At 44.6% G+C, this 25,231-nt stretch overlaps 1 protein-coding gene across 3 annotated transcripts in view; it reads right to left on the reverse strand.

The window, feature by feature from the left end:
* The window catches only part of LOC142469115 (uncharacterized), a 151,965-nt gene that overhangs the window by 104,286 nt on the left and 22,448 nt on the right, over positions 1-25,231 (reverse strand). Inside the window, exons 3-4 of one of the 3 annotated variants that reach the window (XM_075576037.1) lie at positions 25,066-25,179; positions 23,092-23,268 (exon numbers count right to left, since the gene is read on the reverse strand). The gene's annotated coding sequence lies outside the window, so the exon portion shown is untranslated. Of the gene's footprint in view, positions 1-22,534; positions 23,269-25,065; positions 25,180-25,231 lie in introns of those variants that run through there. The other 2 variants (XR_012788962.1, XM_075576038.1) reach the window with 2 other exon arrangements.

Consider the following 25,231-nt stretch of genomic DNA (forward strand, 5'->3'; position numbering starts at 1 on the left):
ATCCCTGTTCACAAATGTGCCTGTAATCCAGCAGTGTGGTGGTTAACTGCTGGTAGGCAATTAACTAACACCACCTGCCTGATTACAGGTGTTAGAAAAAGCCTGCCTCTGAGACAGGAAGAGAGATTCCTTAGTCCACAACTGGGCTGAACCAAGGAAGGACAGATGTCTTGAGCGGCAAGCTGACAACAAGACAAAGGGGACAAGATTCTAAACTTGGAGCCTGACGTTGCCTGAGCACACTAGGGTGCGGATCCAAGAGAGCAGAGAAGCTTCCCCTACAGCAACCCAGCTAACAGATAAGACTTTTCTTATAAGACTATTATCTATGTCTATCTATGTATATTAATGTCTCTGATTTGGGCTGGTGAATCGCTGGGCTAACCACGCAGTTAAAGAGAACTGGATCACAAGTGTATATATACTCCAGAGTGGAGCGGATTTTGTTTGCTGATTTACATGTTTGCTGTGTTTTTTTTTTCCACAAAAAGCTTTTTATTGGGTTATGGTACAGATCAAACATTGTCTAACAACCCACTGTCTTCCCTTAGTGTCCACATTCCCAAATTTTCCTTTTTTCCTGCTCCAAACAGTTAAAGACATACAGGGCAAAACCGACTAACAGACAAGACGAACAGCACAAACAAGTGAGGGGGTGATAGGGGAGGGGGGGGAAGCACAGAGCATACCGAGCATTCCCATCTTCCGCCAGTGTCACGCCCTTCCAGTGCGGACCTACCCTAAGGAGCGCTACCTCTGTAGGCCATCATCCCTACCTGTGCCCCATCAGATTATTGTCAGTACTGTTACTTCGGAGGAGAATGCATCTCAATTTATTAGGGCAGTATGGTGGCGGCATTCACCCCGGGAATGTCTGATTGGTCTAGCCACGGGGCCCAGACTTTTAGGAAGTTTGTGCCGGTGTCATTGACCAGACTCGTCAATTGTTCCATCCGGCAAATATACCAAATTCTGTTCCGAATTTTCGTAATTGTGGGCAAATCTGGTAGCTTCCACAATGCTGCGATTTCGCACCTCATGGCTGTTGCAAAATGTGCAATCAATTTCTGCGCTGGTCTGCCCAGCCCCCGGATGCGCCTGCCCAGCAGGAACAACAAGGGGTCCAGGGAGACCGCCAGTCCGAGAATTCTCTGTAGCCAATCTTGGATTTCCTCACACAAAGGAGCCACTCTGGTGAAGCCCCACAGCATGTGAAGTAAGTCTGCGTGTTCCCCACATTGTTTAGGGCACAATGGGGGGTAATCCTTTACAAACTTTGCCAATCTCATTGGGGTAAGGTACCACCTCATTAGGACCTTATATGCATTCTCCTTCAACGTGGTGCATATAGAGCTCTTAGCTGCTGCCAGTACTATTGTGGACCAGTCCTCGTCATAAATCGTCTCCCCTAAGTCCGATTCCCATTTGTTCCTGTAACTACTGTAAGTTTGGTATCGTCGTCAGTTCTCGGACAGACCACCTCCCTGTAAATCCTAGACGTAAGTCCCGTGGTGTCCGTACCTCTGGAACACAGCTGCTCAAAATTTGTATGCCAGGGGCGTTTTGGGATCTTTTTGTAGAATGCTCTTATCTGGAGGTATCTAAAAAATTCAGAGTTTGGCATCTCTGCTTCTGATTTAATTTGGTCAAAGGATTTTATTGATTGGCATCCCTCCAGATGTAGTAGCCTCGTGAGGCCCTTTGTTTTCCATGTGACTAGGTTCTTGCTCAACAGGCCCGGAGCGAAATCAGGGTTCCCCACAAACGGGGTCATGAGGGTGTGCTGGGTCGTAAGGGCACACCTATATCTAGTGTTCTCCCAAGTTGTCAACGAGCTACTCAGCGCGGCCAGCGGCTCTCCCATGGTCCTATGTACCTTTTTTGGAAGCCAAATTAGATCCTTTAGATCTACTGGGGCGCAGCATGTTGTCTCTAGCTCCACCCATCTACGCAAGCTAGGGTGCATATGCCACTGAATAATTTGGGTTAATTGTGCCGCTCTGAAATACGACATCAAGCAACGTACCCCCAGTCCTCCTTTAACTGTTGGTCTGGTTAGAATGCTAGATTTGATGCGTGGTTTTTTATTACCCCAAACGAATTTCACCATGGAGGACTGTAAACGAAGGATGTCATCCTTGGCCACTTGTATCGGAAGGGTCTGAAAGAGATACAAGATTCTGGGAAGCAAATTCATCTTGAGGCTCTGGATCCTGCCGATCCATGAAATTGTGTAGCCTGACCAAATCCAAAGATCCTCCTTCAGAGTCCTAATCAGTTTGGGGTAATTGGCTTTATATAGGGCGTTATAATCTTTGGTGATATTAACCCCTAGGTATTTAATGGAGGAGGCTTGCCATTTGAAGTTAAAATTTAGATCAATTAGTTTTTCGGTGACCTTTGGCAGGTTTATATTTAGAGCTTTTGATTTGGTTTGGTTAATCTTGAGTCCCGAGATCTTGTTAAATTCGCCCAGCAGGCTGAAAACATTCGGCAGGGAGGTAAGGGGTTTTGATAACATTAGGATAATGTCATCCGCATACAGGGCCACCTTGTGTGACTGTTCTTTAATTTGTATACCTGTTATGTCGGGACTATTACGGATATGTGCCGCCAAGTGCTCTATACATAATGCGAAAATAAGTGGGGACAGGGGACATCCCTGCCTGGTGCCACTTCTTTTCGGGAAGTCTTCCGAAGGGAAGCCCTGGTGTCTGACCCTCGCCCTTGGTTCCCGATAAAGAGCTAGAATGGCGCCCAACATTCTCCCCCCTATGCCGAACTCCCCAAGCGTCTCTGTGAGGTAGGGCCAATCGATTCGGTCAAAGGCCTTCTCGGCGTCCAGACTCAATGCCATAGACGGGTTGTGTTTTCGTTGTGCCAAATTAATTAGGTCTATGATCCGTCTAGTATTGTCTGCCGCCTGCCTCCCGCATATGAACCCTACTTGATCGGGGTGGACCAGCTTTGGCATAACTGTGTTTAGGCGGTTAGCCAACAATTTGGAGAAAATGTTGGTGTCCGAGTTGATAAGGGATATCGGACGGTAGCTTTTGCAGTCAGCTGGGTCCTTCCCAGGTTTGGGGATCACTGATATAGACGCTTGGAGCATTTGGCCAGGTATAGGGGCACCCTCTAGGAATGAGTTAAACAGTCTTACCAGGTGAGGCACTAGAATTTTTCGGAATTTTTTGTAGTAAAGATTAGAGAAGCCATCCGGGCCTGGGGCTTTGGATGGCTTCAGTGATTTGATTATCTCCGTTATTTCCTCACCTGAGAAATCTTCCTGTAATGCCTCCCTTTCCTGCCTGCCCAGTCTGGGTAATTTTGCTCCCTTTAAAAATGTCTTCAGCTGCCTATGAGTGTTCTCACAATGGGAGACGTTAGCCCCATCATAGAGGGTCTCATAGTAGTTTTTAAATTCGTCTACGATTTGTTTGGGATCAGAAGTGAGGTCTCCTTTTTTGGTTCGAATTGCCTGGATGTGAAAATTACGGTTAATGTTCCTAAGTTTATTGGCAAGAGGGGTATCTGGCTTGTTCGCTTTTTCATAGAATTTACGCCTGGACCAGGTCATCTCCTTCTCAGCTCGGGAGGACATCAGTAAATTTAATTTCATTTTGGTATCACGCCAGGCCTTAAGGGTCTGTGCTTGATTGTTATTTTTATGGAGGGCAGATAGGGCTGTCAATTCAGATTGTAGGGTCTTAATCTTATGTTCCCTTTCTTTTTTCCGCCTGCTCGCTATCCCTATGAGCTCACCACGTAGAGTCGCCTTATGGGCCTCCCATAAGGTGGATTGAGATGCCACGCTACCAACATTCTCATTGAAATAGTCCCTGATTTTATCCCCTACCGTTTTTTCAATCTCAGGGATTTTTAATAGTAACTCATTGAGTTTCCACGTCTCTCCTGGCCTGTCTAGTCTGAAGTCGGTGCACCGCAGCTCTACAGGTGTGTGATCAGACCATGAAATATCATGGATACCCGTATGGGAGATCTGCGAAACCATTCTGTTGGACACAAAGAGGTAGTCTATCCTGCTGTATCGGTCGTGTGGGTGTGAGTAAAATGTGTACTCTTTGTCTCTAGGGTGCTGCTCGCGCCATATGTCCACTAATCTATTTACTTTAAGGCCGCGGGTCCACGCTGCTCTGCTTTGTGGGTGTTTAGCCCCGCTGGGCGTGCATCGATCGGCCTGTGGGTCCAGCTTTAGGTTAAAGTCCCCTCCTAGCACTATACCGCCCTGCGCCACTTTGTGTACGGTCATGAAGAATTTATCAAAAAAAGTGTCAGCACGCTCGTTAGGCGCGTAAACGTTTGCTAAGGTGAGAAATTGCCCTCGGATGACACCCACCACTATTATGAATCGCCCATTTTTATCTCGTTTCGTGAGTTTAATGTCTATCGCAAGGCGGTTATGCACCAGGATCGCGACCCCTCGTTTCTTTTTGTTAGCCGCCGCAGAGACCCAAGTTTGGTATCTGCCGTCAATGTATTTTGGGGAGTTAGATTTAGAGAAATGTGTCTCCTGTAGTAAGATGATGTCAGGGTCGTGTTTTCTGTAATCAGTCATAGCTAACCGTCTTTTCAGGGGGCTGTTGAATCCTTTCACATTGTGTGAAATTACGGTGAGATCCCTACCCATCAGTGATGTCAGGATATTGCCCTGCAATGTAGGCTGGCATGTTGGCCGGAGTTCTCTGGGGCCCCTGGATCCAGGATGCGTCTCGTGCTCCTCCAATCTGTGTGTGGGGGAAACAGAAGGGTACACACACCGGGAACAAAGGGAGAACGACACAAAGACAAATATCACCTTCGGTTAGCCATAGGGACTGAGTCCCCAAGGTCACCTGAATTGCTCCTTCTGGGGGTCCGCCTCTGATCTTGCTGAAGCACTCCTGGCCCATGGCTGCCGGCCCAGTGGGGTCTTGCATGGGTCCCATGGGGGTTGACCCCCAAGTACCCATGTGGAGTCTCATGACGACGATGGGCACGTAGCCACTCCCTCCCCCGCCCCTAATCAACAAACCTTTTAAACAATTACAACCATTTTAACCGTTAAAAATCACATAGTTCGTGAAGAAAAACAAAAAGCCGCTCCTGAGCGCATGTTGAAACCTGTTCAGTCCCCCTGCTCTGTTGCATGTTACTTCTGCATACCCCATGTGCGTGGCCAGCTCACTAAATACTTCCTTCCCCTCTTATGTGTGCAGCGTAAATTTGGTGTGAGTGTATCTTCTTGCTGGTGTGGATACAAAGGAGTCCCCTTATGACCCTCTGTGGCCTTAGCTGCCTCTGTGGTGGAGCTTCCGCCAATGTAACCCCAGAACCCATCTATCTGCTTCCCCCCTGTGAGTGGACTTCCCTGATCTGTATCGTGTCCGGGAAAGGTGCTGTTTTTATTCCAAAGGCTAGGGGTGTTACCCGTTGTCGCGTGAGGCCTATGTGGGGCTATTCTGGGTGCTGGTCCTTGTCTAGGGTCTGTGTTCCCTCTCCACCCCGTAGCACCTGGCGCTATCTCTCTGTGTGTGGTCTGAGGCTATTTGTGTATGCTCCATTCTCCTTTATTGGCGTGGGAGAAAACCCCCGCTGGCTCCGCAGGCCTCAGGTTGCTTCCGCTGCACACCGGTTGTGTACTTCCGGTCCTGGCCATGGCGTGCCCCATCCAAGATGGCCGCGCGGCCATATCCGGTGACGTCTGTCCGGTTCCTGTCATTCGGCTGCCGGATATCCTCGGAGGTGGACGTCTTCCCGCGCTGGGTCCTTCTTCATCCGGTGATGTGCCTTTTAGCCCGCCAAGACCAGGAGCGCCTCCATCTTCATGGGCGTGCATTCCACGGCCCTCTTCCGGGTTGTAGTCTGCCACGCACCACCGGGATTTCTGGTAAGTACTTTGTCCTTGTTGTTTAGCAGGGTACCGTGTCGTTTGGTGGTCGTACCCAACATCAGTAAGATGATGTAGTGGCTTTGTGGGGCTTCTTCCTAGGGGTCAACCTCGTGTCTTTGAGCAGTTTATTAGAGGTTATCTGCGCCCATTAAACTGTAACTTGTGCCTCAACTTAGGCAACAGAACCATGGAAAGTGTCTTTATTTCCCCCCCTTATTTGTTCATTCTTTCTCTGATTCACTTGTTGTGCGAGACTTCTTGGAGGCGGTGGCCTGACGCCATTCTGTATCGGGCTCCGGTTCCCGCCGGGGCCCCGGCGCCTCACCCTCCTTCACCCCCAACTTGCGGAGGAAGTCGTCGCCTTCTTCTTGGTTTTTCATGGAGATGGCCTTCCCGTTTCTAATGACCAGCAGGCCAAACGGGAAGGTCCATCTATAGCGTATGGCTCTGTCCCGGAGTACCTTTGTGACCGGCTGAAGCTTCATGCGCCGGGCCAGAGTTATGGGGGACAAGTCCTGGAACAGCTGGAGGGCGGCCCCCTCAAACCGACAGGCTCCCTCCCCTCTTGCCTTTTGGAAAATCACTTCACGGGTACGGAAATAATGCATGCGGGCGATGACATCCCGCGGCTGGGCGTTTGCCACGGGTTTACTCCTTAGGGCTCGGTGACACCTGTCCATCATTAGCTCCGCTAAGAAGGCCTAGATTTCCCCCCCAGACCACAAGTAAGTGTATTTGTAACTGTTCCTTGTGTATTTCTTCTTGTTGTTTACCAAAATAAACACAATTTGTTTTTACTATCTTGTTCTGCCTAATGAATGATCAGTACCTGGTCTCCTGTGACAGGAAGCTCCACAATGAAGTCCATGGATAGGTGCGTCCAAGGACTGGAGGGTATTGGCAGTGGCTGCAGAAGCGCACAAGGCAGTGTTCGATTAATCTTACTTAGGGCACATACACTGCAGGCAGAGACGAAGTCCTGTACCTCCGCTTTAAATTGTGGCCACCAAAAAGTCCTCTTGAGAAGCTCAAGTGTTTTCCGTACCTCTGGGTGACCTGCGATTTTGGATTCATATCCTCATCGTAGAACCTCCTGCCAAAGAGAAGGGTGAACGAAAAGCTTGGATGGGGGAATGGAGAGTTCAGCGGGTAACTTGACCTGGGCCTTTTAAACGCATTAGAGCAGGGGTGCGCAAACTTTTCTGTTTGCGCCCCCCCCCCGTCAGCTCTCCCCCCTGCTCGCGGCCCCCTTCCCTTACCGGCTCGGCGTTTCGCGGCGTCATATGATGTCACATGACATCGCATTGTCATGGCAAAGCGTTGCCATTTGACCCCACTCAGACCAGGTAAGAGAGATTTACAGAGGCCTCACGCCTCCCCCGGCATTTAATTTAAATGCCTTGGGGAAGAGCGCGGGCCTCTGTAACCATCGCGTCCCCGCAGAAAATCTCAGCGTGCCCCCCACTTTGCGCACCCCTGCATTAGAGCACGGAAATAGTGCACATGATCTTAGATGGGAAAATTAAGGGATCCTTGTCCATAGAAAGTCACAAAAAGGATTCTTGCGCTCGCGCCGTCCTCTTTAAAAGATAATCAGCTTGCAGCAGTGCGTGTGGGAGCCACTCCTCAAGATACTCCTATGTTTTGTCAAAAGACAAAACAAACACACACAAGCGCACCACAGATTAGTAAAAGGTGTATCACAAAAATTTAATAAAGGTCACTGAGACCTAAAGACAATAATCAATAAATAAAATGTAGAAAACAAAAAACACATAAGAAATACACATATGAAGCATGTACTATGTATGGTAAATCACACCCTATAAATGCTAAACCAAAACATAACTTCAGTGAAGTAAACAACTAGATGAGTTAAAAATACATCCACTGAGGTTATCCTGCCGTGTGTTCGTGTATCCTGACAGTTTTGCATCCACACTGAGCCCCTGCTGCCACTTCTTGCGGGTTAGTTGCGTTCCCCTCAATTGGGTTTGTTCTTTCTAGGAGTTATTATACATCCTCAGTGGATGTATTTTTAACTCATCTAGTTGTTTAGTCAAAGAAAGTTCAGTCCGCGCTCTTGCTTCCTAGTGTTGTCTCCCTCCTCTTGCTGCTCCTATGACTTGAAGTGTCTTCCCTCACTCCAAGAAATGGACTCCGGTGGAAGACCCCGCCGGTGAACCAAACGACCAAGAAAAGAAGCACAGGCGCGCACCAAGGTAAAGATAATTGTAAAATGTATTAAACAACAAAGCAATAAAATAACTTACATGTAAGTAAGGGTAAGTGCATGTCCGAATCTATGAAATGTTGAACAGATCGGCATCATCAGTCAAACAGGGGGGCAGTTGCAGTTCCGTTTATGTGGAGGTCCCGCGCGCTGGGACTCACTCTGTAGCACTTGCTGCAGGAATCGCCTCCGCATGTATGGGGTAGTGGCATGGTATCTAGAGCTTGTGCGCATGTGTGGAAGGAAAGCCCCCTGTAGACGTCTGTGGATGCCGGTTACGATGGAAAATCGTGACCGGAATAGGTACACAACAGTGTAAGCTAGCCCCCAAGGATGGAATAGGGAAGCTAGTTACACAGTTCACTCACGACGCGTTTCGTAGTCAATATACTTCAATGCCTGAAGGACTGGATTAGCAATTCATCAGGCATCAGGTATCATTCAGATGTAGTGACGAAGACAATCAATTATATAGGATTTTGGCTCAATCCCTAACATTGGGTCTCAGACATTGGTTCACAATTATCTGCACCCAATTACCTTGTGCCAGCTAACATGGGAAGCACTTTGGTACCTGCCCCCAGGTAACTGGCACATGTGCACAATCCTCTCCTGCACCCCACACTGAAAAGTTGGCGTCTCCTAGTCTGCCATTTGGGATTCTAGCCCGGGAAACTCCGACCAGTGGTGTGAAACACAACACTTAACACAAGTGCCCATGTCCTGCTCACCTCTGCCCTAGAATATCTAATCAGGGTGGGGGAGCCTTTGTTCAATGGGCTTCCCACAGACATCCTGACGCCCAGTGGCCATTAACATTCCTTCTGGGCCAGTGGCTTTCGCGGGCTCTGGGATATCAGAGACACAGTGTAACATTTTAATATTATACATATATTAAAATAATCCGTTCTGTGGGTCTGAGCGGGCTGAAATTTGCAAGGTCCTCATGCCGCAAGACACTCGCCATAGTGGCCAAATTTCAGCCTTCCATGACTCCCAGAACCGGAGATAATAAAAGCAAGTTAAAATCACCTATTAACTTTAATGCAGGATTCTCCGCTACAGGCTAAGAGAAATCACTGCATTTCACTCGTCCATTGGATTCAATAGGGCCGGCGCCGCCATAGGATTCAATGGAGCTACTTTGCCATTGAAGTCAATGGCGAAACCACGTTTTTCAGTTACCCATACTCCGTTTCTGTTGATCAGGGAGGGCTGGAAATTGCCATGCAATCATGCCGGAGCAGTGACTACATGATGGCCAAATTCCTGCCCTTTAGTCCTTACAGAACCGGAGTTATGGGTTTTCACTTTGTACACTTTTTTACTTAAGTGTTTTAAAGCCACGCGGCTTTTCTCCGCTATTGCGGTCAATGGTGGGACCCTCGAGCCGGCGCGACCCTTTCTTGACACCATTGACTGTCAGACCCGGTTGGGGTCAAGTGAGGGGGTTCCTATGGGCTAGGGGCAAAAATAATTTTATTGCTGGTCGTCCTAGAACAAACGTTTCACACGTTAATTGGTGGTGAACTTGACCGCAGTCTAGTTCCCACGCCAATTGAGAGATCAAGCTCTTTCATAGACATTGTATCCACTTTTGTGGTTTTGCGGTCTGGATGTCTGCCAGCTCGTTCCTGGAGGTCGGACTTGAGGAATCCCCATTGAAATACATTACTCCATTCACTTTCAATGGGGAAGCTCCGCTCCTCCTCTCAGGCGCCACCTGCAGGTCTTCTCAGGTATCGGGCCCAAATCGGTGAAATCTCCATAGGGTTGTATGGAGCTCTAATGGCGGCCTATGGAACAGGCTGCAAATGGAGACTGAAAAGGCGGGAAAGGGAACAAAGGGCCATAAACCTATAAATACAAGTAACCCTTTTCCTCCCGACCTGATCCCAGTGTATGTGGTTGGTGCATACACTGTAAAGGTACAACCACCTATAATTGGAACAATATATACATCCAGCAAAGAGAACACATTTTGCCCTGAGGCAGGGGAATAAAAATACATGTAATCACTCTGACTGTGAGAACATGATAACCAAAGGGACATACATTTCGGTTCTGAAGCAGGGGAACATATGTATTATAGCTACATTTCTGGTTAACCCCTCACTTCCCAGACGGTTGAAGGGGGTGCCTAATGGGGATGACCCCTTTATTATTGGCTTGGCACCCCGTTACCATCACACCGGGATCATTTGATTGAGCAAAACAAGGAGGTAAAATAAATTGTAATTTATTTCACGAAAAGACATACACACAATGTAACACAATTCACAGGGTTAACACACTTACTGGGAACGGGGCTAACGAATAAATCCGTTTCTGGAACGAAATTCAGCAAGATTACCTTTTTAGAGCACTTTCCAATGACCAATAGTTACTCACAAAAGTCCTGGAACTATTTTCGGCATGCAATGCCAGCCGCGACCGATACTGTACGTTCTCAAAAGCGGAACTTAGAAACTTTTCTGAGTTCAAAATCTTTGAGGCCGGCTCACGTCTATCCAGTCCAGAGCATCTTTGAATTTGCCGCTGTTGGTTTGGCGCTTGGAATCTGCGTTCCTGATTGGCTGCAAGGTCTCTTAAGGCTTTCCGGCTTTCATTCACTAACCTCGGCAACCTATCAGAGCAGGGGAATTCTCCTGCCAGTCAATCACCAATTTGCCAGTATTGTAAAGCTGGGAGGTAACCTTTTCTCAGGTTGTAAAGGGGCATGCACCAACCTGGCACCTCTGCCTCTTTGCATACTGAGCCCACCCGCTGCCCAGGCTCTACAGAGTTTGGATTCTGGCAAATGATTGCCAGATAGCCTTCTGTTAGCCCAGGATGTTGGTAATCAAGCAGAACTGCAGTACCCCTCCTGTTCTAACACCTTGGCATCCCTGAGTCTTTCACGTACGGACTCCGCAGAGACACAGAGGCACCAAGCTTGGTTGCCATCTGGGCTGTCCGGAATCCATGACTTGGAAATCCCTCAGTTCATATACAGGTTACCAAGATATATGCACATTAAACTATAACCATTTAATAAAATACAGTGTGCCCTGTTTTCTGTGTGCTAAAAGATGTGAGTTCCTATTCTGGTGTCAGGGATGGAGTGAGTATATAATTTGCCTACAGTCACTAACCTCATTCTTGGCACACATTAGAAAAATAACTTTTATGACTTTTAGACACTGCAATCATGCTCAGCTTTATAACTTAGCTGGAGCATCCCCCTGAACCCCTACACTACGTTCAGTGTACCTGGGTATATTGGGGAACCCCTACTACACTAGGAACTCCGTGAATAGCTGCAGATAAAGTTTAATCCCTTCATACCCATTTACCTTGTCTGGATGATGCTGCAGCAGGGATCCTGGCAGTGAGTCGTAATAACGCTTTCAGAGTTAGAGTTTGGCGGAGTAATGTGCTTGGCTGCATCTGAGAATCTCACTCAATTCTCGGATACAACTTTTGGGGTATCCCATAACTTTGGAACCCCGATACATAGACACATTCTGTAAAGACTTTCTCCGATAAACCCACCCTGAAACTTACAGCCTAGAAATCTCCCTACTCCAGTAAAGGCAAAGGACAAATAAATCTTTAATGTCACAAAATTAGTATACAGTCCCAGTAATACATTTTCGACATCTGGGTCCCAGAGCTGACACTCTAAGACCCTAACGCATGGGTCAGGGTTAACCAAGTGGACTTAACCTTTATTGATGAGCCTGATTAGCCCCTTCACCATCACACAATACTCCGTTCAAAATCCTACCCTGAAAACGTTCTTACAGCTCACCGCCAGAAGTCCCTGCTTCAGCACCGACCAGAAAGGTAAAAGGGGCATAGGGGATCAAGGTTTCCCAAGAACGGTACAGAGGTCCCTAGTCTAGAGGGGGGGTGCCTAGTGCATGCCCAAGTCACCCTGAACCTGGTATTCATGGGGTGCTTCAACTATAGGATAAAGCTGTGAGGTTTATTTTGTAAAAAAATGCTAAGTCAGGTTTTTGCAGTGTGGCAGGGATATGGCAGGTGAGAATAGCAAGTAGACTTTCTTATTCTATCCCTGACACCAAAGAAGGACTTAGACATGTTTAGCAAGACACTGTATCCAAGCATATTTTATTAAACGAGTATGTTTAGAATGTATACTGCTTGGTGTACTGTACAGTATATGAGCTGGGGATTTCTAAGTCTGTGGTTCCGAGACTAGCTGGCTACCAAGTTGGCGCCAATAAGTCTGCTCAGGTCCCAGACATGAAAGCCACAGAGATGTCAAGGTGTTAGGGCGGGCGGAGTACCAGAGTTATCCTTGAGCACCCACATAATGGCATGAATAAGAGCTATCAGGCGACCATTTGCCCGGCCTCAGACTGGGGGTTCAATATGCTAAGAGGCGGAGGTGCCAGGTTGTTGCATGCCCCTTTGTAGAATTGAAAAACGTGCCCGCCTAGCTTCAGGGTACCGGCAAAACGCTGATAGGCTGGTGGCAAAATTCCCACGCTCCGATTGTATTCTGTGAATAGGACTGAAATCCTATAAGGAACATAGCAGACAATGAGCTCAAGACATTCTAAGCGCCAAGACAGCAGTGGCAGATTTGAACTGACCAAAAGATACTCTGTGAGAAATAGAAGCGAGCTGACTTCCAGAATTTTGAGTTGAAATATTTTCTAAGTCCTGAATTTTTTGCGGCCAAGTTCTACAAATCGAACGTAGCGGTCGCCGCTGGAACTACAGATACAGCGGTCGTTATTCGAACACTTCACGAGGTGTATACAGTACCTTGGAATACCCATGTGATCGTGCGTAATTTTTTCCAACTGTACCGCCTTTTGACGCGAGTGCAGAAAATGGCATTTTAGTGTTCTGGTTTTTAAACTGATATCGAGAAGTCAGGGAGCGCAGTACACCGGTGGAGGCATAAAAAACAGAAATACACAAAAAATAGTGCAACTCTATATGAACAATAATATAGAAATAAATGACAAATGAAAAATACCACAGATAATGGTCCATTTATTTTTATATGTGTTCGTTGTATCACTTTTGTTATCCTCAGCCATTCCCTGCAGTTTGGTTGGAAGTGGTTGAGTGATATTGTTTGTTTGTGTCTCATTTGTGAGCACTTGCTCCATTGGTTTGATGTGTTCACTTGCTTTACAGCACACCATCACCAGCCTTTGTAGCTTTGTGTGTTTATTAATCTGAGTACCTCTGGTAATCAGGGTGGGGGAGCCTTTGTTCAATGGGCTTCCCACAGACATCCTGACGCCCAGTGGCCATTAACATTCCTTCTGGGCCAGTGGCTTTCGCGGGCTCTGGGATATCAGAGACACAGTGTAACATTTTAATATTATACATATATTAAAATAATCCGTTCTGTGGGTCTGAGCGGGCTGAAATTTGCAAGGTCCTCATGCCGCAAGACACTCGCCATAGTGGCCAAATTTCAGCCTTCCATGACTCCCAGAACCGGAGATAATAAAAGCAAGTTAAAATCACCTATTAACTTTAATGCAGGATTCTCCGCTACAGGCTAAGAGAAATCACTGCATTTCACTCGTCCATTGGATTCAATAGGGCCGGCGCCGCCATAGGATTCAATGGAGCTACTTTGCCATTGAAGTCAATGGCGAAACCACGTTTTTCAGTTACCCATACTCCGTTTCTGTTGATCAGGGAGGGCTGGAAATTGCCATGCAATCATGCCGGAGCAGTGACTACATGATGGCCAAATTCCTGCCCTTTAGTCCTTACAGAACCGGAGTTATGGGTTTTCACTTTGTACACTTTTTTACTTAAGTGTTTTAAAGCCACGCGGCTTTTCTCCGCTATTGCGGTCAATGGTGGGACCCTCGAGCCGGCGCGACCCTTTCTTGACACCATTGACTGTCAGACCCGGTTGGGGTCAAGTGAGGGGGTTCCTATGGGCTAGGGGCAAAAATAATTTTATTGCTGGTTGTCCTAGAACAAACGTTTCACACGTTAATTGGTGGTGAACTTGACCGCAGCCTAGTTCCCACGCCAATTGAGAGATCAAGCTCTTTCATAGACATTGTATCCACTTTTGTGGTTTTGCGGTCTGGATGTCTGCCAGCTCGTTCCTGGAGGTCGGACTTGAGGAATCCCCATTGAAATACATTACTCCATTCACTTTCAATGGGGAAGCTCCGCTCCTCCTCTCAGGCGCCACCTGCAGGTCTTCTCAGGTATCGGGCCCAAATCGGTGAAATCTCCTTAGGGTTGTATGGAGCTCTAATGGCGGCCTATGGAACAGGCTGCAAATGGAGACTGAAAAGGCGGGAAAGGGAACAAAGGGCCATAAACCTATAAATACAAGTAACCCTTTTCCTCCCGACCTGATCCCAGTGTATGTGGTTGGTGCATACACTGTAAAGGTACAACCACCTATAATTGGAACAATATATACATCCAGCAAAGAGAACACATTTTGCCCTGAGGCAGGGGAATAAAAATACATGTAATCACTCTGACTGTGAGAACATGATAACCAAAGGGACATACATTTCGGTTGTGAAGCAGGGGAACATATGTATTATAGCTACATTTCTGGTTAACCCCTCACTTCCCAGACGGTTGAAGGGGGTGCCTAATGGGGATGACCCCTTTATTATTGGCTTGGCACCCCGTTACCATCACACCGGGATCATTTGATTGAGCAAAACAAGGAGGTAAAATAAATTGTAATTTATTTCACGAAAAGACATACACACAATGTAACACAATTCACAGGGTTAACACACTTACTGGGAACGGGGCTAACGAATAAATCCGTTTCTGGAACGAAATTCAGCAAGATTACCTTTTTAGAGCACTTTCCAATGACCAATAGTTACTCACAAAAGTCCTGGAACTATTTTCGGCATGCAATGCCAGCCGTGACCGATACTGTACGTTCTCAAAAGCGGAACTTAGAAACTTTTCTGAGTTCAAAATCTTTGAGGCCGGCTCACGTCTATCCAGTCCAGAGCATCTTTGAATTTGCCGCTGTTGGTTTGGCGCTTGGAATCTGCGTTCCTGATTGGCTGCAAGGTCTCTTAAGGCTTTCCGGCTTTCATTCACTAACCTCGGCAACCTATCAGAGCAGGGGAATTCTCCTGCCAGTCAATCACCAATTTGCCAGTATTGTAAAGCTGGGAGGTAACCTTTTCTCAGGTTGTAAAGGGGCATGCACCAACCTGGCACCTCTGCCTCTTTGCATACTGAGCCCACCCGCTGCCCAGGCTCTACAGAGTTTGGATTCTGGCAAATGATTGCCAGATAGCCTTCTGTTAGCCCAGGATGTTGGTAATCAAGCAGAACTGCAGTACCCCTCCTGTTCTAACACCTTGGCATCCCTGAGTCTTTCACGTACGGACTCCGCAGAGACACAGAGACACCAAGCTTGGTTGCCATCTGGGCTGTCCGGAATCCATGACTTGGAAATCCCTCAGTTCATATACAGGTTACCAAGATATATGCACATTAAACTATAACCATTTAATAAAATACAGTGTGCCCTGCTTTCTGTGTGCTAAAAGATGTGAGTTCCTATTCTGGTGTCAGGGATGGAGTGAGTATATAATTTGCCTACAGTCACTAACCTCATTCTTGGCACACATTAGAAAAATAACTTTTATGACTTTTAGACACTGCAATCATGCTCAGCTTTATAACTTAGCTGGAGCATCCCCCTGAACCCCTACACTACGTTCAGTGTACCTGGGTATATTGGGGAACCCCTACTACACTAGGAACTCCGTGAATAGCTGCAGATAAAGTTTAATCCCTTCATACCCATTTACCTTGTCTGGATGATGCTGCAGCAGGGATCCTGGCAGTGAGTCGTAATAACGCTTTCAGAGTTAGAGTTTGGCGGAGTAATGTGCTTGGCTGCATCTGAGAATCTCACTCAATTCTCGGATACAACTTTTGGGGTATCCCATAACTTTGGAACCCCGATACATAGACACATTCTGTAAAGACTTTCTCCGATAAACCCACCCTGAAACTTACAGCCTAGAAATCTCCCTACTCCAGTAAAGGCAAAGGACAAATAAATCTTTAATGTCACAAAATTAGTATACAGTCCCAGTAATACATTTTCGACATCTGGGTCCCAGAGCTGACACTCTAAGACCCTAACGCATGGGTCAGGGTTAACCAAGTGGACTTAACCTTTATTGATGAGCCTGATTAGCCCCTTCACCATCACACAATACTCCGTTCAAAATCCTACCCTGAAAACGTTCTTACAGCTCACCGCCAGAAGTCCCTGCTTCAGCACCGACCAGAAAGGTAAAAGGGGCATAGGGGATCAAGGTTTCCCAAGAACGGTACAGAGGTCCCTAGTCTAGAGGGGGGGTGCCTAGTGCATGCCCAAGTCACCCTGAACCTGGTATTCATGGGGTGCTTCAACTATAGGATAAAGCTGTGAGGTTTATTTTGTAAAAAATGCTAAGTCAGGTTTTTGCAGTGTGGCAGGGATATGGCAGGTGAGAATAGCAAATAGACTTTCTTATTCTATCCCTGACACCAAAGAAGGACTTAGACATGTTTAGCAAGACACTGTATCCAAGCATATTTTATTAAACGAGTATGTTTAGAATGTATACTGCTTGGTGTACTGTACAGTATATGAGCTGGGGATTTCTAAGTCTGTGGTTCCGAGACTAGCTGGCTACCAAGTTGGCGCCAATAAGTCTGCTCAGGTCCCGGACATGAAAGCCACAGAGATGTCAAGGTGTTAGGGCGGGCGGAGTACCAGAGTTATCCTTGAGCACCCACATAATGGCATGAATAAGAGCTATCAGGCGACCATTTGCCCGGCCTCAGACTGGGGGGTTCAATATGCTAAGAGGCGGAGGTGCCAGGTTGTTGCATGCCCCTTTGTAGAATTGAAAAACGTGCCCGCCTAGCTTCAGGGTACCGGCAAAACGCTGATAGGCTGGTGGCAAAATTCCCACGCTCCGATTGTATTCTGTGAATAGGACTGAAATCCTATAAGGAACATAGCAGACAATCAGCTCAAGACATTCTAAGCGCCAAGACAGCAGTGGCAGATTTGAACTGACCAAAAGATACTCTGTGAGAAATAGAAGCGAGCTGACTTCCAGAATTTTGAGTTGAAATATTTTCTAAGTCCTGAATTTTTTGCGGCCAAGTTCTACAAATCGAACGTAGCGGTCGCCGCTGGAACTACAGATACAGCGGTCGTTATTCGAACACTTCACGAGGTGTATACAGTACCTTGGAATACCCATGTGATCGTGCGTAATTTTTTCCAACTGTACCGCCTTTTGACGCGAGTGCAGAAAATGGCATTTTAGTGTTCTGGTTTTTAAACTGATATCGAGAAGTCAGGGAGCGCAGTACACCGGTGGAGGCATAAAAAACAGAAATACACAAAAAATAGTGCAACTCTATATGAACAATAATATAGAAATAAATGACAAATGAAAAATACCACAGATAATGGTCCATTTATTTTTATATGTGTTCGTTGTATCACTTTTGTTATCCTCAGCCATTCCCTGCAGTTTGGTTGGAAGTGGTTGAGTGATATTGTTTGTTTGTGTCTCATTTGTGAGCACTTGCTCCATTGGTTTGATGTGTTCACTTGCTTTACAGCACACCATCACCAGCCTTTGTAGCTTTGTGTGTTTATTAATCTGAGTACCTCTAGGTCAAGATGTCTGGTTATTATCACTATTCATTTTGTGTGGGACTTACTGTGTCCCATTATCTGTGGTATTTTTCATTTATTTCTATATTATTATTTTTCATAGAGAGTTGCACTATTTTTTGTGTATTTCTGTTTTTATGCCTCCACCGGTGTACTGCGCTCCCTGACTTCTCAATATCAGCGCACGGATAGAGGATCAACAAGGAAGGTCCAGTGAAGGTTGAGCTGCAATCCGTCACCGTTTATATCTTTTTAAAAAATATATTTATTGTGTTCTTCGTTGTTCTTTATTCACATTATTAATAGTACAGGACACTAGCAGGAGCGCCTGGTGATTTTCTGTTTTCTGGTTTTTAAAAACCTGAAATTGACACAGTAGCACAGTACTGTACACATTACAATTCATTCATTTCATTGCACACAATCCATGAAATCCAAACAAAGCAACCGCGATAAACATGTATGCCTGGGTCGATTGGCCGGGTTAATGCCGCATGGCAGCAGCACACACGAAAACAGCTCTGGGATTTGATCGAATAACGGCCGCTGCATCTGTACATGTCGATTTGAGTTCCAGGCGGTTTGGGACATACGCGCGGTCAACCTAATTCAGAACTCCGGAGCTTATCCAGCAGTGGCGTGTGGAACTTCATGCCGAGTTGCGTTCCAGGACATTTCGGGACAAGTCCCGGTCAACTACAAACTTTGTTTTAAGGACTGTAAAGGGCTAGGAAAGTCTATTTTTTTCCCAGACCCCCAGTGTGACGGGGAGGAAGGGGTTAATACCTAATTTGCTATGCATTACTGTGGTTGCCCTGTCCCAGACGTTTTTTGTTCCCCATTTACAAGCCATTCCCTGGCTGCCATGTGAAAAGACAAAATGCATTGCTCGCCATACCCTCTAACCGACACATGATGGCAGTATAGAAACCGGCATTTCAATGAGCCGTATGTATTTTTATGACAAAGCTTCAAAGGGGTCTCAATGAGCTGTAGGTATTTTTATGATGGAGCCTCAAAAGGGGTCTCACAGATTTAGAGTCTCCCTGTCTAAAAGGGTGTCAGTTATGAAAAGACCCAGATACCCATAAGTTATACACAGCCGGCATTCTGAGGTATCACAGATGGCAGTCTATTGACATTTATTGGTCGAAAATCAGACGGAGCGGCACCAAGTTATGGGTGTAGCCCAGGTATGCTAAGTGGCATGGGCGTCAACCTGACCAATGCGCCCTGCCCACCGGACAGCCCTTTTGACCGGTCTTATGAACTGTTGGTAACTTGGCTATTCGTGGGCTTTTTTGTTCCCACGAGGGGATTGGATCCACATGTTAAAGATAGCTTTGGGCAGTCTATAACTGTGGCTCCCCAGGTATCCCCAGTGTGATTCCTGAATTTTAATCCATGATGTAAAGATGCAAGACTTTGTTCCAGCCCAGCAGCAACCAGTCCAGGAGTGAAGGGGTTAATAACAACATAACAACAGGACTTTTAAAACCAAGGTTGCATTTCTGGCGCTTGCAAGCAAAGGACAATTTCTTTCGTTCCAAGGACAATTTATTTCGTTCCCTTATCCCAGTGAGTGTTCTTTTAAGTGTATTCTGCAGATGTCGTGTGTTTGTCTATTAAGGAAATAAATCACAATTTATTTTGCAACTTGTTCTGTTCAATCAAGTACCCAGAAATATAAATGTGTTGATAAAAGTTGGTGTCATCGTGACACCCAGTAAGTGTGTTTTCCTCTGCATAATTGTAATCTATTGTGTGTAAGTCTGTTTCAAAGGAATAAATCGCAATTTCTTTTACTTCTTGGTTTTGCTCAGTGTCACAGGAGGCCAGCACTTTTAACACCTTAATAACCGGGTCACTTGATTGAGCAAAGCGAAGAGATAAAATACATTGTGATTTATTTGCAGAATGAACACACACACACACATTAGTTTACAATTACACTAAAAATACACTTACTGGGACGGGGCAAACGAAAAATCTTGTTCCCAAAACGAAATCTTTGGAAATAAACCCTAGGCACAATTTCCCAGGAGCAGGAGTTGTGCGCAAATAGAGCTGGAAACAGTCTTTGGTCAGTGGCGCCTCTCGCAACCGCTGTTACTCCGCCGGAGCTGCTTCCTTTGTTCTGCCGCTGTGATATTGGATCTGGAAACCTTAGTTCTTACAAACTCTTAAATCTTGTTACGATGTTGCATGAATCTTGTTACTTGGTGAATCTTGTTACGATGTTGCATGAATCTTGTTACTTGGTGAATCTTGTTACGATGTTGCATGAATCTTGTTACTTGGTGAATCTTGTTACATGATGAATCTGGTTCCCGATGTGCTGCAGGGTTTCTTATACACTAAAGAGTCCTATACTTAACCCGTGCAGCCAATCTACTCTGTGGGAATAATACTCCCCACCTATCCCGTAGTTGCCAATACTTTGAAAAACCTGGCAGAGGGGCTTCTTAGTTTGCCAAGTGCATGCGCGAACCTCGCATCTTTACCGCTTAGCATACCAGACCCCTTACCTGGTGACATTTTGTCTGAGCTGGCTGGACATCTGGCCCATTTGCCCGGACATTTACTAAGATGGTGATACTTGAGTTACACCTCCCCACTTCAATCCTTAGTAGGTTGGAGCCTTTCAACTCCGGACTTTTTCAGACATCCTGGCAGCACGCCAGCAGGGTGTCTTAGAAGTCCAGGGCTGAATATGCGCCATTCCCTTGCAGGAATTTCCTGCCATACTGTACATTTCTAAACTACAGTACTTACAACTTAAGGGTTTCTGCTGTCTCTGGCATGTTAGAGGAAAATCCCAATATGCCTAACATGTTGGCACAATTAAAATAGGGGAACTTTAATTCATCAACTTTTATATAACGCTATAAAAATTGCGCGATATGATATTTCCTGATTTTACCCGAACAGTGCTCACAGCAAATCTCACTGCGCTAGGAGCTTCCTAGCGAAAGTTAGCAAAAAGCCGCCTGCTATGCTGTTAAGTGCTGGGTTTTAAAACTATTTTTCCTTTGCGCGGTTACAGGAAAACACTGCCACAGTAACACCTTTTACATTTAGAAATCACATTAGTCTCACCGCCTTATACTGTACCTGGTGAGAGACACACATACATTTATATTGAAATGACAGTGTTCATGTCATTACTGGGTTGCAGAGCTGACAATCTACGATTCCCCAAAATGGCTCAGGGGCACCCAGCCAGGCCAAATACCTTTATTAGTGGCCTCGGTACCCCCTTACCATCACACTCAGTGATATGATCCCGGTATAAAGGTGTAATTGCCTGGTCTTCACGTGACAACCAACGACAAAAAAGAAAACATCATAGTGCAGATGTGTTTGAAAATAGTGAATTAAATAAGTGCATTGGCTACTATACAGTGCCTACTCAGTGTGGGAGAATAAAATGGGCAAATCAAAAAGTGTGGCTATGTTCTTCCTTAGAATGGAAACCGGGGAGCGCAGATTCATATAGAAAATATCAAAAGAAATGTATACATAGTGTGGGGTTTATGATATAGTATTAACATCAAGTGGACAATGACACTACTCATATGGCCATGTGAGCACAAAGTGCCTTCAAAGGTATCTTTAGGGATATCCCTCAAATCACTTCTGTCTTCCCTGGATCTTGCAATCAAGTGGTTGGTGGAAGGCAGGTGTGTAATCATTCCCACGAGTCTGGCAAATGGTGTCCCGCAGCGATAAATATTGCATAGAGAGATGGATATGTATAAAAAAATAACGTTTATATAAAACACAAATAAATAGCAATCTACAGGCTTTCACGTCCATATGTACTGGTTCTATTTGATATACATCTATGTACATTTTATCATTACTGCATTACGTTTTTATTGTATTTTAGGCAAGTGTGACTGTTTTAATTGTGTTACTACCCTAGAGATGCATTGTATTTGATCAATGCTAACAACTCACATTTCTAGTTAGGATGAGATATCACCCACAATTTTGCATATATAAGTTCAAGTTCCTTTTCACAAAGGGTTTTTATTTTCTCTTTTAACTAGCTCAGCACATATATTTTAATGTTTATTTTTTAGTATTAGAATTCTTTTATATTATGTTGGGCCCATTGGTCAGACTCTGTGTAGTCTGAGTATATATGTTTGTGCTAGCGTCATGTTTAAACCTATCTTCTTGCTGCAATACCAATTAACTTGTCAAAGGTTAATAGGTTTTGTAACAAGTCGCTATTCCATTTCCTATTCAACCAAATGGTATTTAAACCACTGAGGAAAATGTACGTGTATCATGGGACCTGAGGAAGCCTGGTTGTATGCGAAACGCGTTGTTGACCGTGAACATGATTATTTTGGATGGCTTCTCGTGCCTTGCCGGCGTCCCTTGCTGTAACCGGGACGTCACTTCCGGCTTCGTTTTCCACAGGGTAGGGCGTCTAGCTTTACTGTAGTATCCGGATGTCTACACACCCAACACTTTTCGCTGTTGGCAGCTTCGTCAGGCGTTTGTACTGTACCTCCTCCTCACATAATGCAGTATATGTAGTATGTTCAATTACGACTCTGATTGGTAAATTACTTTCACATTGATTCTATCTGCACAAATCATCTTATACACAAAGAGGAATAAAAAATGGGCAGAGAAAGACGATATGACAGATCTGACATGGGAAACCTCATTATACAAAAAGTGAAAAACAAAATGAGTCATACAAAGGGTGTATAATGTAATCGTATATATAATGTACATTCAGGCACACAGCAGTTTCAGTGAATTTATTGAAAGATATCTCAGAGGTTGTTGGATAATCTCACATTAAATATATTATAATGGGAATGGACAAGGAGATATATGTCTACTTGGTGATCAATAGGTGACACTCTTATAAGAATGCATACATCCACAACAGTACACAGAACTACACCTGAGTAATGGAGGATCAGATTAAGCAGGCAATATGGATATGATAATTACACTAAGATGTTGCTAACAGATAAACATATATATTTAAATGCTGGAAAAAACAGAGACACAATTCTCCTTTTACATAGCAACAGATTACAAAATGTTATCAATGGTCAAAAGCCCCAATTGACAATATGAGGAAGACATGAAGAAAAAGAGAATAAGGATAAGAGATATGCACAAAAAAATTATTTCAGCAATATACATTTCTGGGGGAGTCAAATAGGTATTTTCTTTTGTCGTTTACAATTTCTTCTAAGCATAATTTGAATTTGGAAGAGAGGTCTCATTGTTCAAGGTACTCGTTCATACCTACGTATTAATAGCTCAGGACACAAAGGCTCCAAGTTCAATTTCCATATTTAGACCATTTGGAGTAAGAGATATCCAAGAAGTCTCACGTCTACTTAACTCCAAATTTCTTTCCCATCCCCTCCAATGTTGTAGGACATGTTCAACTGCTGTGAATTTTAACCCTTTTGGGTCCGCCTGGTGGTAAATAAGAAAATGGTTGGATACATTATGTGTTGTAATTTCTCTCTTAATATTGCTTGAATGCTCCACATTGCGTGTTCTTACCGGTCTTGTGGTCTTTCCTAAATATTGTAGGCAGCACGGATACTCGAACAAATAAACAACATGGTCCGATCTGCATGTTATATGTGTAACAATAGCGTACACATCTCCCTTCACATTAGATTTGAAACTCAATTTGTCGCTTGCTCTAAAATGGCATGCTCTGCGGAAAGAGCATCCAAAGAAAACCATTGTTGGGTTTTTTGCTCTTTAGTGCCCTTGGAGATCATTTGTTTTTTAACTTCTGAGCTTTTTTGAAAATAACATTTTCAAAATGTCCCAATATTTGTTGATAATACTCCTGATGTTGTTTTGTTGGCGTCCCTGTTATAATGGGTCATAAAGGCAAAATCAAAACTCCCTGTTCTCTCCTCCTTCCTGTCTTTAGATTTCTCCTCTCCAGTTGATCTGATTTTTTTTAAGAGCTTCTAAAATCTTATCTTTCTTATAGTCCTTTTGTAGAAATCTCCGTTGGATTAGATCTGATTGTTTTAGAAACGTAATAAATGCACAATCCCAGTAAACTCTAACACCAGAACCCACCACATCATATATATACATTTGTTTCAAAAGGAGTGCTGCTGAGCGTGGCCAAATGTATACAACAAAAGACAAAGATACCCAATGCTACATCCACTGCAGAGGTAAATGAGAATTTTCACATGCCGTGTTAGGACCTGCATACTGGTCATGCCGTGAAGTGGCTGCAGGCTTATAACACTTTGGCCAAAGAGTTTACCTAACTGACCTTTATTAATGAGAATACTAACATTGAAGTATTTAACTATGTATTTTGTCACATTGGATGTAGCATTGGGTATCTGTCTTTTGATCTAGAAACTTGTTTCTATCTGAACAGTTCCTCTTAATCCTTCGGAACTGTACAAAACGGGACATTGTCCATCCACTTCGGAACATGGCAGCTTGACCTTAATATATAGTTATTAGTGTAAAAAAAAAAAAATATTCTCCAGTATTGTTTAAAAAAAAATCAATTAATTCCTGTGGAATAGCACTCTTGCTCAAAAACTTCCATGTTGATGCAATACCTTCATTATGTAGGATTGCAATATGCAGGCTTTGTATGTCCATAGTGACTGATTGTATTATTGCCAAAAACCTAATAATGCATGAAATTATTTTATTCAAAAAGTCTGTCATGTCTTAAGTAGGATGGTATGTTCCATACCAAAGGTTGTAAAAACGTATCCAAAAAGACACCCAAAAGGTTGTAAAATGGAATTAGTGCCTGCAATTATTGGTCTTTCAGGTGGTTTATCAATGTTTTTGTGAGTCTTTGGTAACATGTAGAATATTGGTGTTAATGGAAATTCTGTAACTAGAAATAGACTCTGTTTCTTGTTTATGATGTTACCATCAACTGCATTTTTGACCACTGCATTAATAATGTTTTGTACTTCAGTGGTTGATCCATTAGATAAAATCTTATAATGTTGTCTGTTATAGCCGATTCATGACTTCCTCATGGTAATCACTTGTATTTATGACAATTGCTCCACACTTATCACATCGGCAGATTTGATGATTGTTTTTGTTTTTCTAAAGCTCATTGAGGGCAATGCGCTCAGCCATAGATAAATTGTTCTTAACTTATTTTAGACCACATTAATTTATTAACATCCAGATTAAACAAATGAGTGAATGCATGAAGTGTATGATGAGTAACTGGAGAGAAGACAGTAGACTTACATTTAGACACATTGAGGTTGAAGGATACTGGAAGGCTTCTTGTGATAGCTGGAGGACACAGTGTCAAATACGAAAGGAAGAGTATCCAGGCTACTGAGCGTTGGTCATTACTATCTGAAAATAAAACATGTACGTTAATAGTGTGAAAAAATGTAAACAGTTCTAC

This window comes from Ascaphus truei, chromosome 18 (genome assembly GCF_040206685.1).
Source record: "Ascaphus truei isolate aAscTru1 chromosome 18, aAscTru1.hap1, whole genome shotgun sequence".
NCBI classification, from domain to species: Eukaryota; Metazoa; Chordata; class Amphibia; order Anura; family Ascaphidae; genus Ascaphus; species Ascaphus truei.